Genomic DNA, 15,559 nt, shown 5'->3' on the forward strand with positions numbered 1-15,559 from the left:
GGGCCCTTCTGGTGGATTGCTCTGGATGTGGTGGGCAGCAGTCCCGGCCAGTGTCCCGCATCATCTGGCAGCTAGCAGCTGACTTAAAACTGGGATACAGAAAGAAAGCAGAGAGGGTTTACACCCTAACTGCAGCTCAGGTCACCTGCAAGCCCAGCACTTGAAGAGTTGCAGAGGGATAGGAAAGGCAGTGTTTATTTACCAGCTAACCTATAATAGGGAGAGAAGAAGAGTTATAAGTAAGGAGAATCAACCAAGATGTGAATCACCTCTGTGGCTGATGTCATGAGCACTCGCTGCCCCTAATGGCATGATGATTAGAGCTGGCCAGTTGCTAGACTCTGTCAGGCACACTAGGAAGTACTCCAGGCTCCTAATGCAGGAGTCTGCCTGTCAGCACACTTTGGACATAACCAGCTGCTGCACCTGATGCTGGGTGAAAAAGGTGGATCCCTCCAAGCCACTGTCAGCCTGCTTCTGAGATGTAAGTATGGAGGCCACTTGCAAATCCTTCATGTCACCTTCATGCCCCTGCTAAGTGTCAGGCCTGGTGACAGTTAGTGAAGCAGCACCAATGTACATTGGCTAGTGCAGAATTAGGTGGTTATTTCCATTCTATTTCTTACATTATAGCTGGGCCTGAGGAAGAAGGAGTAAAAAACAGGGAGGAAATAAATACAACACATTAATACAAATGTCTCAAATGTCTATTACAAATACAGTTTCAGGTGTACCTTACAGACATGGACATAGTATACATACCTTACCACTCAGTCCTTTCAACCTCTTTAGACAGACCTCCTTGTTGAAATTTGCTTCTTTTGACACTAAAACAAAGTGCATTCTATTCAGTAGACGTGACCCTCTTAACAGAAGGTAAAGAAACTAACCAGACAACATTGAGGAGTAAAACTCTTGGCACACTGTCCTTAGCCCTATGCCTCCCACTGCTGGAGCAGGTCTGCGTGGTACCTTTTCATTTTACTACCACAATGCCTGCACTGCTCACCAGAATGGGTGATGCCAGTGGCATCAGTCACTGTCATGGTAAGCTGGTGCTAGACATGATTCATATACAGTGGGCAATCATAATGACCCAGCAAGTGGTCCGGTCCTGACAGTCTGTGTGCAGCAGATGAGTAAATAACTGAATTGCCTGGCTCTGTATACAATATATCTATTTCTATATCACTAACTATACAACTATCTATCTATACATGTGTGTGTGCATGTGTGTGTGTGTGTGTGTGTGTGTGTGTGTGTGTGTGTGTGTGTGTGTGTGTGTGTATGTACGTATATTAATGAAAGATTTTTCTGCACATCAGATTTGTCTCATTTTGTCACTGAGACTGCAGTTAGAAATGGCAAATAAATTATGCAAGTCTGTACAGACAGAATATGTTTGTTGTTCTAATATCTGCATGAATTAGTATATTTTAAAAGTTTAACAAATACAAGCTTACTGCAAATGCAGATTACTACTGATTAACTTGTTATAGTATTTGCAAGCATATCAGTAATTATATCTGTAAAAACTTTTAGTTTTAGTTGTGGCTAGAAAAGGTCCTTAGAAGTGACTTGTGCGTTTAAGAAATGTCAAGTCAAACAAAAGAGAAGAGATGTGTAAAATCTGAGAATGTCTATGAAAACAGAGTGAAAAGTGAAATATGTTATAGAAATTTTAAAAATAAGACTTGTAAGCTACTTTTAATCCATTTGCCTGTCCAACCCCAATCCTCATAATCAGACTAGAAACCACAACTTATCCCATATTACAGCCAATAGAAAGCCAAGTGACTTCCTTCTACTAAGCCTAAATATTAGAAGTATATCCAACAAAGTCCACGAACTCCATGCCACCATAGACTTGTACTCCCCAGATATAGTCATCCTGACAGAAACTTGGCTAAAACCTCACATTACCAGTGAGCAAATACTCCCCACAGGTTATGGCATACTAAGAGTAGACCGGCTAAACAAGAAAGGAGGTGGTGTAGCTATAATATTTAAACAGCATCTAAACATCCAGATCTTAAAATCATCAGCTCCACAAATAGGCAATGAAGAAATAATATATACCAACCTCAAAATAAAACAAAACAAAACCATCAACATAATTGGATGCTACTTCCCACCTGGCCAAAACATCCCTCCTCTAGAAAACCTCCTCAGATGGTCTACCCACCATCGCCCCCAAGAAACTATCATTTTAGGTGATTTCAGTATTGACTGGCAATCCTGTTCTGGCAACCATCCAACCCATCATGTAAACCTTCATGGCTTCAACCAACTATTCCAGTCGCCAGCCAGGATAAATAAAAACTCCAGCAAGAACACTACCCTGGACCGGATACTAGTCAGTAAGAGCCCCCAGTCATATATAACAGGCTGCATATCAGACAGCCTCAGTGATCACTCCCCAACAGTCCTACTCAAAAAATACCTATACCAAGCTAAACCTGTCATCTACCATCAAATACGTAAAAAATAAACTTTAACCCACTCACATTCATCTCATCCCTCAAAGAATGTAACTGGCATCCTCTAAAGTACCTCAGCCTTGATGACGCAGTTGAATTTTTTAATACTACCTTCCTGAGCATCCTTAATTACCATGCCCCCATAAGACTTTCCAGAATCAAAGCACAACCCTCCTCATGGCTACAGAAAACCATTAAGTCAGAAATGAAAAACAGGGATAAAGCCTGGGAGCACTGGCACAAAACCAAAACCCCCTCAACTAGACAGAAATTCCTAGAACTATGCAATAGAGTCAAAAAGTTAATAAAACAGGACAAATTCCAATACTACCAGTCTGCCCTAGACTCCTCTCAACACAGCCCCAAACAATTCTGGTCCTCCATAAACTCCATCCTCCACCCAGGTACAGTCAGTACCCCTCCTCCTAACATCCCTCACTCCTCAGAAAATATTGCTACCTCATTCAACACACACTTCACACAAACCATACTATCATTAGCTAAACAACACAACCCCCCCTCCCCTCCAACCCACACCTTCAACTAGTAATCTCCTCACTGCCTTCTCTTTTTCTCCTGTACCTACCTCCAACATAAAAAAAACTCTTAGCTAAACTTAAGCCCACCAGATTAGCAGCAGACAACCTCCCAAGTGAATACCTACAAATCACAGCTGATGCTACCCAGTATCCATCTTGATTAACCGATCTCTGTCAGAAAGTTACATTCCCACACTGTGGAAAGTATCACATATAATTCCCCTCCACAAAGGCGGACCCTCCACAGAACTAACCAATTACTGCCCCATAGCTATCCTCTCTCCACTCTCCAAAATACTAGAGAGATGCATACACTCTCAGGTCTCAGACTGCCTCCTTACTAACAACCTCCTTTCCAATACTCAGCATGGTTTCCGACCAAACCATAGCACCACCACTGCCTTACTCTCCTTTACTAACACTATCCCTCAGCATAAAAACAATGGCTATCTCTCCTCTGCTACTTTCCTAGACCTATCTAAAGCATTTGACATGGTCCCACACAAACAACTTATCTCTGTCTTCAATAACCTATCCTTCTCACAATCAGTCACCAACTGGCTTCAGAGTTACCTGTCTGACTGCGAACAATCCATTGTATGGCAGAATGACATATCTCCCCAACTACCTGTCTCCATAGGGGTTCCCCAAGGATCCATCCTTGGACCCCTACTCTTCTCTGTTTTCACCAATAATCTAGCCTCTGCCACCAAACATGGCACACTCATACAATACGCAGATGACTCAACCATCATCTGCTCAGCCCAGTCCCTACCCAAACTGCAAAATGTCACACAGGAAGCCTTTTCCTCTGTTGAAACTTGGTTATCCGATGCCCAATTAATACTCAACCCAAACAAAACTAAACTACTCATCTTCCAACCCACCAAACATACTCAAAACAACTCTCACTTTAACATCAAAGCAAAAGACAACACCACTATATACCCAAATGAACACACCAAATTGCTAGGAGTGGAAATAGACAATAAACTAAAATTTGACATTCACATATCCTTGACCATAAAAAAAGTCCACAATAAACTAGGAGCGCTATACAGAAATAAGCAACTTCTCACCAAAGCAGCAAAGATTTCAATAGCAAATTCCCACCTTATCTCCACCCTACTGTATGCCTGTCCAATATATACTGACCTAAGGCAATGCGATTTAAACAAGCTAGAGACCTGCTACAACAAATTTGCCAAATTCGCCACAGGGGCATCCTACCATTGTCACCACTGTCTCTCACTTGCTAAACTGGGCTGGCTTGAACTCCCTCACCTCCTTCAATGGTATCAACTCTCACTTGCCCACAAACTAGTAAATCATCCACTAAATGTCCCATCCCTCCAGAATCTACTCCAACCCTATCGCACCACCAGACCACTAAGATCCAGCAACAAAAATCACTTGCAAATCACTAAAGCCAATAACTCTGCTGTTGAAGCACTATTTTCTTGCACCATAGCCAAATTATGGAACTCCCTCCCACCCACAATTACCTCCATACCATCATGCACCCACTTCAAAACTTTACTAAAAAACCTAAAAACATGCTGGCTATGTCCTTGCAACTCCCACTCTAATATCACCCTCCCCATCCAACCACTACCTTTCTTTCCACTCCACTAACTACCTTGATTATAGCAAGCTCAGATGCTCATAAGCCAGCACTAATTATACAGCAGGAACTTCTTCTTGAAACATTTGTTAATGTCTGTTATGTACTTCACAGATAAAGATTCTAGTTGTCTACTGATGTACTATGTTCTTCATCTGTAAATATGTTGTAAGTAATTGCTATGTAAATTGTTAATCACTATGTAATCCAATGTAACTACTGTCTGTTTATTTTAACTGTGGAGCTTTTCTACAAGGGCCTCTGCTGAAAATGGACCTACGTCCAATTGGACACTCCCGGTCAACAAATATAAATAAATAAATAAATGTAGTCACTATTATAGAAGAGAAAATACCAAAAAATCAAGGTTTATCATCTTTAACAGTTATTTTTTTCACAGAGTAGTATATCATTTATCAATAAAAATGTCTATTAAAGCTTAGTTTATTTAATGAGTTGGTGAAATGGATAGATATACTGCTTTCTAATTGAAAATGGCAAGTTGAATATGACTGCTTAAAAGAACAAATTATGTGGTATATTCAGGGTGTTCCTTAAAGGTCTGTGCTTGGATTGTATTTATTTAGCCTTTACCTGATGGACAAAAATGTTTTTGTTGCTTTTATGCTGACATCCTTAAAGCAGGAAAATTATAGTATGTCCAGATGATCATACAACCCAGTAAAATGCTTGAAAAAGTTGAATGAATAGGTTGCAATACATAATTTGTTCACCAGTATGGGAAAACATTTTTTTTTCCCAAAGTTAATGGTACATAAACATCTTGGGACATTACTTAACATAATTGGGCATGTAGTGACAAAAATATAGTTGTTACTGTTGGTAAAAAATGAAATTAAAGCATATATAGTAAACCTTGTAGAAAAGTGTCTGTGACAGGATGTGTATGGATATATTTCTAAATGAGTGAAGAAGTCCAGATGTAATGAAAACTATCTTTTCCAGGGTTATTATAACAAAGTTAAAATAAAATAGTAGTTATTTCTGGTTCACTTATTTAAAATGACATTGATATAACCTGAAGGAGTAAAAATAAGGTATACAGAATTAATTACAGAAGTTGAATTTCTGGGTTATAAAGACTGAATGAATTGTTTGGGACTGTTTAACATAAAGTAAAGATACAGATCTGGTGATCTTATCCAAGTATATAAAGCTACAAAGAATGTGTTTTGAGAGGAAAATATAGGCCTATGCAGAAGAGATGTTAAGTCACAATTCAGGTTAAGTGTCATGAGATTCTCAACAGAAAATATAAACTGGTTCTTTGAAAAAATAGTAGGAACTTAGAATGCCACTTGTATAGTATAAGGGGGTCCTACGTTATGAAGAGTTTTAAAAAATAAACTGGACAATCACTGGTTGTATATTTTATCATTTCTAGGAAGTGAAATGAGCCTTATTTCCTGATCTGGAAATAGAATATGCTATATTGTACTGTACTTCTTCTTTTGGCTTTTCCCGGTTAGGGGTTGCCACAGCGGATCACCTGTCTGCTCATGATTGGCAGTGGAGTTTTACAGTGTCAAATTGCTAGCCCGGCACCCAACCTTCCACAGAAGGCACACATACACATGCACTCACACCTAGGGCAAATTTAGAGTGTCCAATCCACCTGCAGCATGTCTTTGGGATGTGGGAGCAAACTGGAGCACCCGAAGGAAACCCACACGACCAGAGGGAGGACATGCAGACTCAGCACAGAAGGCACCCCAGCCGAGGATCGAACTGGAGAATCTCTTGCTGTGAGGCCACAATGCTAACCACTGAACCACCATGGCCGCCCGCTATATTGTACTGTACTGTACTGTTAAAATACAAATGATATGCAGCCAGCCCAGGCAAGCAAGATGATACCGGGTAACAAACAAGCAGTCAGCAGCCATACCTAGTGTAAATGCTTTTGTAACATACCCAAAAAGCAATGTAAATCAAATAATCATTCTTTCATATTAAGTGGAGGTACCAACCATTTTGCCAGTGTCTGTTTACAATGGAGAAAATCTTAGCAACAGAATATTCTAAATCAAATGAACCGTTATTGTCAGAAATGATTGTGAGACCAGCCAAATTATAGCTTGCAAATGTTGTCCAAGATAAATGCATCAACAATGTGTTTAATTATGGGCAGAATTGCTCAGTCAATGAAAAACAGCAAGGATTTTGATTTCAGAGAATATGGATAAGAGACAAAGCAATTAAATTTAAACTGGACATTGAGGCTGAATGTTAATATTTGACTATTAACATAAAAGTGTTGTGTTTAGACTGCACATTCTGAATCTATGTTACTGTTGTATATGGGCAAAAGGTAAAGCATCTGTCAAATAAGTCTGATCAGTATGTACAGAAGTAACATATACAATCTGCTATTTCAGGTAGTCACCTTACAGATACAGTTAAAACAACCAAGCTTATTGGTCAGATGTTATTGTGTAATTATTAGCATGAAAAAGGTTGATGCAATTTACATGAATAATGATGGTATGTATGAGAATACAGTTAACAAAATTATGCTGTGTGACCAAACCGGATAATTCAATAATACCAGCAATGTGCTTCTGTGATATAGTATACTGAGAGCACATAAGAAGTCAGTCAGAAAATTTGCAAAGTCAGTAAGCACAGACAACAGTGTAACAGGTAATCATATTCAGCATTTTTTATCATAGTAATAGGACATAGGTATCTAGCCTATGTCTTATTACAATGCAGTCTAAGTACATGGGATCCATTGCCTTAGCAGCAAATTACAGTGTTTTATCAGTTGGCAATCTTTAGTCAATTATTAATATGACTTAAAACTACAGACAATTTACAGTCTAAGCACTTGTGGTTTGTTACTAAAGGCAACTGAAGAGAATGCTTTCCAGGCAATCTCTAGACAAGTAAATTCAATTGTAATTAAATGTTAAATAAATAAATACATAAAAAAGTAGTCATATGACTAGAGGTGACTGAGAATTGTAGACCTGCAGATATTTTTTTTCCTTTGCCAATAAGTGGTTTGATGTGATTTATGAAGAGAAAACATAATGCTAGATTTTTGGATAGTGCAGAGATTTGGTGGAATTTCACAGTGTTAGCCAGTATCTGGTTTGAAATTACTTCAAAGTTTTTAGAGTTTTGTTAGACATGTATTGTAACTAAAATCATGGCCACAGCATGCTGTTTCTTCATATGGGAGAGCGGGCAGGAGAGATGCCTCTGCTCTGAAGGGGTGGTGGTATGCCTTGTGAATTTCCTGATACTTTATAGAATGCCATCTGTCTTTAATCTGTTAAATTAAACCCTTGAGTTATCTGGCATGGGGGGAGGGTATCTTTTCTTACATACAGGGTTGTTCTTGATTTGCAAAGCATAATAAAACATTTTCAGGATTGGTCATTTTTGCTTGAATCAAGTAATGCACTCAAGGTATCAACTCTCAAAACATTGATAAAGTTGAGCAAGGCCTGCAATGTACCAGTGCCAAATTTTTCAGGACCTATCCAAAAGTAAAGGGAGAAAAGGCCCAGAAACAAGGAGAATTTTAAATATTACTCTAATTCACTTTAAAAAAATAATGGAATGATAGATTTTGAATCTATACATCTATGATTCCTGGATACCATTGACTTCTCTGCAAAACAGTGTGGTTTTCCAGAAAACTTAGTGGCAGGACAAAACATAAAAGACAACATCCAAGATTGCAAAATCAGGGACAGTTGAGAGGTATAGTGCCAGCATACCTCAGACTTTTTTGCTCAGGAATTTTGAACATAGCAAAAAGAATGTAGGAACAAGCCCCAACAAATCTGAAAAAATAATATTACTTTAATTCACTTAAAAGTTAATAAACAACCTATTCTGCATTAACAAGCATTTTCTGAGCAATAAGCAGTATGCACCTCTAATGCTTGGCATTACTGAAGTCTCTGTAATCTTCACTGATTTACCAGAAAATTGAGAAAGGGCAAAAATATGAGTCAAAATCAGAGACTTTTTGAGAGGCTTTGTTCCCTTCATACCTCTCAACTTCTTTACTTAATAATTCTGGACATAGCCAAAATAATGCAGAGGTAAAGACCGAGAGTGAGGGAAAACTTTTAAATATTACTTTATATCACTTAAAAAGTTAATAGAAAGGCATCACTGGGATTCATTAAACTCCATGCAGGAATAATGCTATTTTGGGATGGAGCAGATTGTGCCAGTGCAGCACAGCAGTGTACCTTGCATATTTATGAAGGCACGCTGCTGTATAACCTGCACGGGCGTGATCCATGAACGAGTGCAGGGGGTGTATCAGAGCATTGCTTGCACAGTAAACATGCCCCCTGCACTCAGGAAGTGCTGTATGGCACTTTGAAAAGAAAAATATTGTCTGCAGACACTGTCAGCATCCCCCCCAACTGAACAGATATCTACAGAATGTCCAGATTTGTGTCTTGGCAAAGAACTGAGGCTTGAAATCATTAAATAATGACAAACATATGAGTGTAAGACCCCACATCCTCCAAGTAATTCATGCTAATGTAAAACCTATTAGTCATCAACTTCCCAAGTTTGTAAGAGCAATATTTAAAATATGTCCTCTTTGCCCTTCCATCATGTTAGGCTTCGTCCACATTGTATGCTGTCAGAGGTGGAGATGTATGACTGTTAGCTATGCTCACATCCCTAAACTAATAAAAACAAAACAAATATTTTTTTTCATTCCCACTAAAGTTTAAGTGTAGCTCAGTGGGTGTGGGCATTACACAGCTGTGTATAGCATAGCTTAAACATCCGAAGGAGCTAAAAATAAATATACAGCCAAAATAGTCAAAGTGAAATAGTGTAGTGGTTAGAGCATTCACAAAACATGCAGTTATTCACGGTTTGACCCCCAATGGAGTCCATTAATTTTTATAAGTGAAAACAGCACTAAAAATATCTTTTTTCATAAATAGGCAGCGAATAATATATATTTGTTAACCAGGGTAGTGTAGCAGGTTCAAATGTAAGGTGTCAGTGTAGTATAGATGGGAAACCCCATATAAATACAAGTGTCCCATACAGCATAACCACAAAATAATATAATGTAATGAAAGCACATAGGGGGATGTTATGGAAGGGAAACATACATATCATAAGATGTCATTAAGAAGGAATCAACTGCACAGTCCTGATAGTCTATAAAATGAAAGCTGAACAATGCTAAATATTGCTCAGCTATGTTTAGCCAGAGTAAGCATTGCTTAAATTGGTATGCTTAGCAATAATTAGAGTAGCTAAGTGGATTTGCGCACTGGTAAGCAGTGCTTAGCATCTACCCCTTTAAGCAATGCTTATCTGTGCTAAGCGGGTTTGCCCGTCACTTAGATTAGCTCAGCATATTCAAAATTGGCCAATCAGGGCAAAGAGTGGGAATCCAGCCCTATTTAAACCCATCAGGCGAGAATACAACCATAACCAGTTATAGCTGATCACTGCAGGCACCATGGCTGGTGTTGGTGAAGGTGTGCACTTTTGGGTGCAAAGATGGGGCATTCGGAAGTCCACAGTCATGGTTGGACTCCTTGTAAAACACCATGAAGGGAGACTGCTGCAGGACAAGTACCAGCACTCCCAATACAAAGGGGAGGCCTGGGACTGTCTCACACATGACCTCACCAGTGCCGCTGGTATCCCTCGGACTGGTGAGCAGGACCGGCACCATTAGGCTGACCTGAAGCATAGGAAATGGGACCAATTGGACCAGTGGATCCAAGACACTTGGGCACAGAATCTCCTAGCAGTATGTAAGTAACAGTATCGATTATTCTGCAACAAAGTCCAGCCTAAGTATGAGATGGATAGGTATGCATAAATGCTTCTCTATCTCCTGTACAGCTGCAGATGAGAGAGCTGTGAATGTGGACACCCATGCCAGCAGGCTGCTAATGCTGTGTCGTGAGGCTGGTGAGTACAAATCTAGCTTGTAGTAGTCAGGGAAAATAAACAGAAAGGCTGCCAGTAGTTAGAAATGTGTATTGTTTGTGCTACGTAAATGAGACATTAGCAGTGTAATACTGATGTACAAAAGTGTCAGCACCTGCCAGTAAAAATCAAAACCCCAGACTGTTGTCTTTACTTTGCTATGTGTTAGCATGAATCTGAATGTGTACCTGTTCTGCACAGAAACTATGGCTCTGACAGCATTAATTAATTGAGGCTCATCTGACAAAGATAGTGGAATTGTAAAACAGATTAACTATAAAAAATGTTCCATGCACCAAGATCTGATTCCTGAATAGGAATGTTGTGTTAACCATTGTTTTCCATACTGTAATATGTGAAGGTGTGAATACACAGTATAAGAACTATCTGCCATACATGAATGTCAGAATTACAAAGCAGATTGTCGAAACAAGAGAGTATTATGTAGAAAACAGTCAAGAAAAAAACAACACTTCCCCAATAGCTCATTGTGATGAAATGCAACCTTGCTGTATCTTTTTGTGTAAACAAGCATGGTTCAAATCCTGGGATTGGTATTAAGATGTATGCATAATCTCACCCAAGAATATGTGAATGTGTGTAGAAACAGTCAGGTATTGTTAACAGAAATTTCTTCCACAGGTCTGCCAGGTAAGAAAAGGTATAAATATCCAACCTCAAGGCTGCAAATGACAGCAAGATAAGTACACACACACACACACACACACACACACACACACACACACACACACACACACACACACACAGTATGAGTGCACATATGTAACCTTGACTATGTGAATATTGGTAAAAACAGTCAGGTAGTGTTAACAGTAATTTCCTCCAAAGGTCTGCAAGTAAGAAAATGTATAAATGAGCTGTACGTAGGCTGTAATTATACACTGTGTACAAACATACCACTGCCCAACCCAAGGTCATAGGTCGATATATATGAAGTGAGATGATACCTGGAGAGTAATGATTATAGCAAATATCATTAAAGTTGTGAGCAATTGAAGCCTATACAGTTGTTAATTGGGGTCTATATTATAAAGACAAAAGCTGTAAATGGAATACACCTACACTGACACATAAAGGCTGATGTACAAAAAGAGCGAAATACATAATTGGCAAAAATGAAAACGCTGAACATATTTTGTCAACCAACAGCACCATGTTGGTAAGCTCAAACTAACTAAATAAAATTAAATTAACACACTTTGCTGTGCCCCCCACAACCCCCTGCTTAAATATACCAACTCCGAGATCGCACTACAGTGGGGAAAAGGATATATTTCCTCATCCCCATGATCGCCCTTCTGGCCAAGCAAATACGTTAGGCATTTTCATTTTTGCCTATTACGTATTTTGCTTTTTGCACATCAACCTTTATGTGTCGATGTATATGTATTCACTAATTTGGGCTTTCGTGTTTATAATATAGACCCATTAATTGACATCTCTCTCTCCCTCCCTATCTGCACCAATAATCTAAATATATAAATCAGCGGGTATGTTTTTCATAAAACCTACTGTTGGGACATGTGTCCTATTCTTCTACAAATATTTAAATGTTTGATTATTAATGTTCCCTGTTCAAATATTATCATTGGTGGTCTGTTGCTATCAATGTAACCTGCATGCTGTTATAATGTCCATTGTGGCTCCATATATGCATGTGTTCTGTTTGCTATGCAACTGTTTCAAATCTGTTGTTTTGGGTTAATGGGAACACCCATGCATGCTGTTATAACTAATCCTGGAATGTATTGTTCATGACTAACCAACATATGTTTTAAAACCTCAACACCATAGCACATCTGGGAAGGCCAGTACCAGTGGATTCACCTGTACTGCCTCAACTGGTCATGGCACCGGGCCCCAGCACATCTGGGACCTAACCCGGGACCTCCTCGTCCACTGGTCCAGCACCACCTTCGGGTAGGACCACCTCAGTGGATGGGGCCAGTCCCTCCTCCCGGGAGTGGGCGTGGACAGGACACCGTTGCCCAATGTCAGATCTGGGGATTGGCGCATAGCGAGCTTCAAAAGGAGTTCGGAGATCAGCTACTCCAGCTTGAGGGCCACATGGTGCATTTTGAGTTTCAGCCAGCCCCTCCTGCTCAGCTCCCAGCACAGCTACCTTTGGGGCCATGAAAGTGGAGTGGTGACTGTCGATGGATGGGGACCTCAGCCCCACTATATCCATTTGGTGGCTCGTGGGTGTCTGATTCCCAACCACCCTTCCCGTCCAAGGTGTTCACCCCCCACATGTCATATATGCCCCTATCTGCTGTCTTGTCTATCTTGTCTGTCTTCCTACCCAATCAACCTCCCCACATATACCTGCTATCCTTCCGCAACATCCCAATCTCACCTTATAAAAAAAAAAAAAAAAAAAAAGGGCAATCTGTTTCCACAAAAAAATGTTGTCCCATACATAGCTGACCATTTCACACACATGCCCACTGGAAACATGTAATCCAGTCTAATTGGCTTAAAAACACATTACTGTTGTCCTCGCCCCTCTTTCAGGGGTTTGAGTGTCCAACTTCACCTCCAAATTCAGTACAAATGCACAGCTGTTGCTGTATCAGAAATGGACAGCTATGGGCCTTCTCTACACCCATCCTGCACATCCCTAGCTATCTTTCATATTGTTTTTCCCTGTCCATGCCTCCTTTTTCCCCACTTTCCTATTACCCCTTTTGTCCTTTCTTTTAAAGAAATTAGCACCAGGGTAAGCAGGAGTAAGCTGCAATAAGCAGCAGTAAGTGTCAGTAAGTGAGTTTGTATGATACTAAGTGATGCCTACACAGATTAAGCAGTTTCACATTTAGCCGTGTGTGCTAAGCGATGCCTACACAGATTAAGCAGTTTCCATTTTAACTGTGTGTTGGCATTGTTTACCATCATGCAAACCCACACAAATCCACTTACAACTGCTTAAAACTGCCTTAATCACCCTGTCTCCATCAGCCACTGTTCTACCCAGCAACAAAATAATCAGCCCTGCCAAGTCTTGAACCCAAGACCCTATATATTGTAGTCAGAGCAATTTACCACTACACCATCAAAGTGTGATATGAATGTTGCTTTTTCAAATATATCATTCAGTACAGGTAAAGAAGAGTAGGGAACTAACACTGTGGAATCAGTCATGTTTAGCATAGATAAATATACACATATAGATGTGTATGGTGATAGATAAATATGAAAAAGTATATACATCAGATATATGGAGCTATACATATAAAACAAATATGTATAGAATATATGCATAAATATATATATGTATGGGTCTACTTCACATAATTGAACACCCAAATGTTTGACTTTCATATGGCCGAGACCATATGATCGTACATTTGAATGTTATAAAATGTGAATAAACAAAAAATAAACAAAAAAAAAAAAAACTAAAACATGCTAGCAGGGGCCAAGCCCCCCCCTGCACCCCCCCCTGCACCCCCCCCCCGCTATTTAAATATACGAACTCCGAGATCACACTACATTGAGGTAAAGGGAAATCTTCCCTTTCCAAGCTCCATGGAGATCCCCATTCAGACCATTCAAACTTTTAAAAGTTCCATCATATGGTCTCTGCCATATGAAAGTCGAGCTTTTAAAAGTTCGACCTTCTGAAGGAGACCCATATATATATATATATATATATATATATATATATATATATATATATATATATATATATATATATATATATATATCTATGCTCATAACTTGTAGTGGAGTCATACCCAGCACCATACCTCTACACATGTTAGTGTAGTAATTCTGGACAAAGGCTGTCAAAATGGGGGGACAATGGTCCACGAACAGGGACATAATGTACGTAATGCAGTTATAAATGTAGAATGTAGCTACAATATCTGGGTTCATGTCAGCATACATATTCAGAAAGATGTGAGTTTTGAAACTGAAATGTATGTCATCATTTACAGACAGAAATCCTCACATCATCACAGTGATTTATCACAGAAATGAAAATAATGATTCTGTGGAACAGAACATACATATGAGCAACAATCATGGACAGTCTGAAACAATCTGGCCAGTTGAGATGTATGCTCAGAACCCCTTAGTGCAACAAATCTGGACCAAGCCTGACCAAGAGGGGGTGTAAAGCCATGAAACTGGGAATATATCATAAATAATGGAGTAGATAAGGTGACACAGTTGATGCAGTAACACTCTCCTATCTGTTGCACCATATATTGACTGGAATAGCCCAAGTACAAAACCAAATTACTTCCCACTACTCACTGACATAAATCATCATATCATCCCCCTGATGTGTCAGACATACACAGCATGTATGGAGTCCAGGCAACAGTACATCTGATAAATATCGGGACATAACATCACTGTAGAAAAACTAGACTGAGTTGCTAGGCATGTCACCAAGTACTGTCTAAACTACAGGCCTACTGACACAACACAAACCCAATTTTGCTATGGGGGAATACACATGTAATTGCAAATATATCAGGCACTACAGGGATGTAACAGCACTGACCAACAGACACCAGCGTGAAAGTGCATACCTAGAACCAGTCTCACCACATTCAAAGTGACATACTTGTAAGTCACAGGAATAGTAGAGTACATGGACTGTGTGAACAAAATCATAAGCATGTTTTCCACTCACACACTACCACTGTATATACTGGCCCAATTCACAGTGTAGTCTGACACCTAACTGTGGTATGGAACATGTCTCAGTCTACCCCTACAAACATGTACAGCTGATAGAGCACCAGAAACTGGAGTAGCATGCAAAGTCAGATAGAAAAAGAGACTCAACACATACATCTACCCCCCCTAGAAAGGCCAAATAACGCATTCACAATACATTGCTCCACAATCCTGACAGTCTGTCAAGAATTGACAGAAATATACAATCATCTCAACTGTATAGAGGCCCACAGAAC

This window comes from Protopterus annectens, chromosome 1.part1, assembly GCF_019279795.1.
Source record: "Protopterus annectens isolate FY-2018-M chromosome 1.part1, PAN1.0, whole genome shotgun sequence".
Lineage (NCBI taxonomy): Eukaryota > Metazoa > Chordata > Ceratodontiformes > Protopteridae > Protopterus > Protopterus annectens.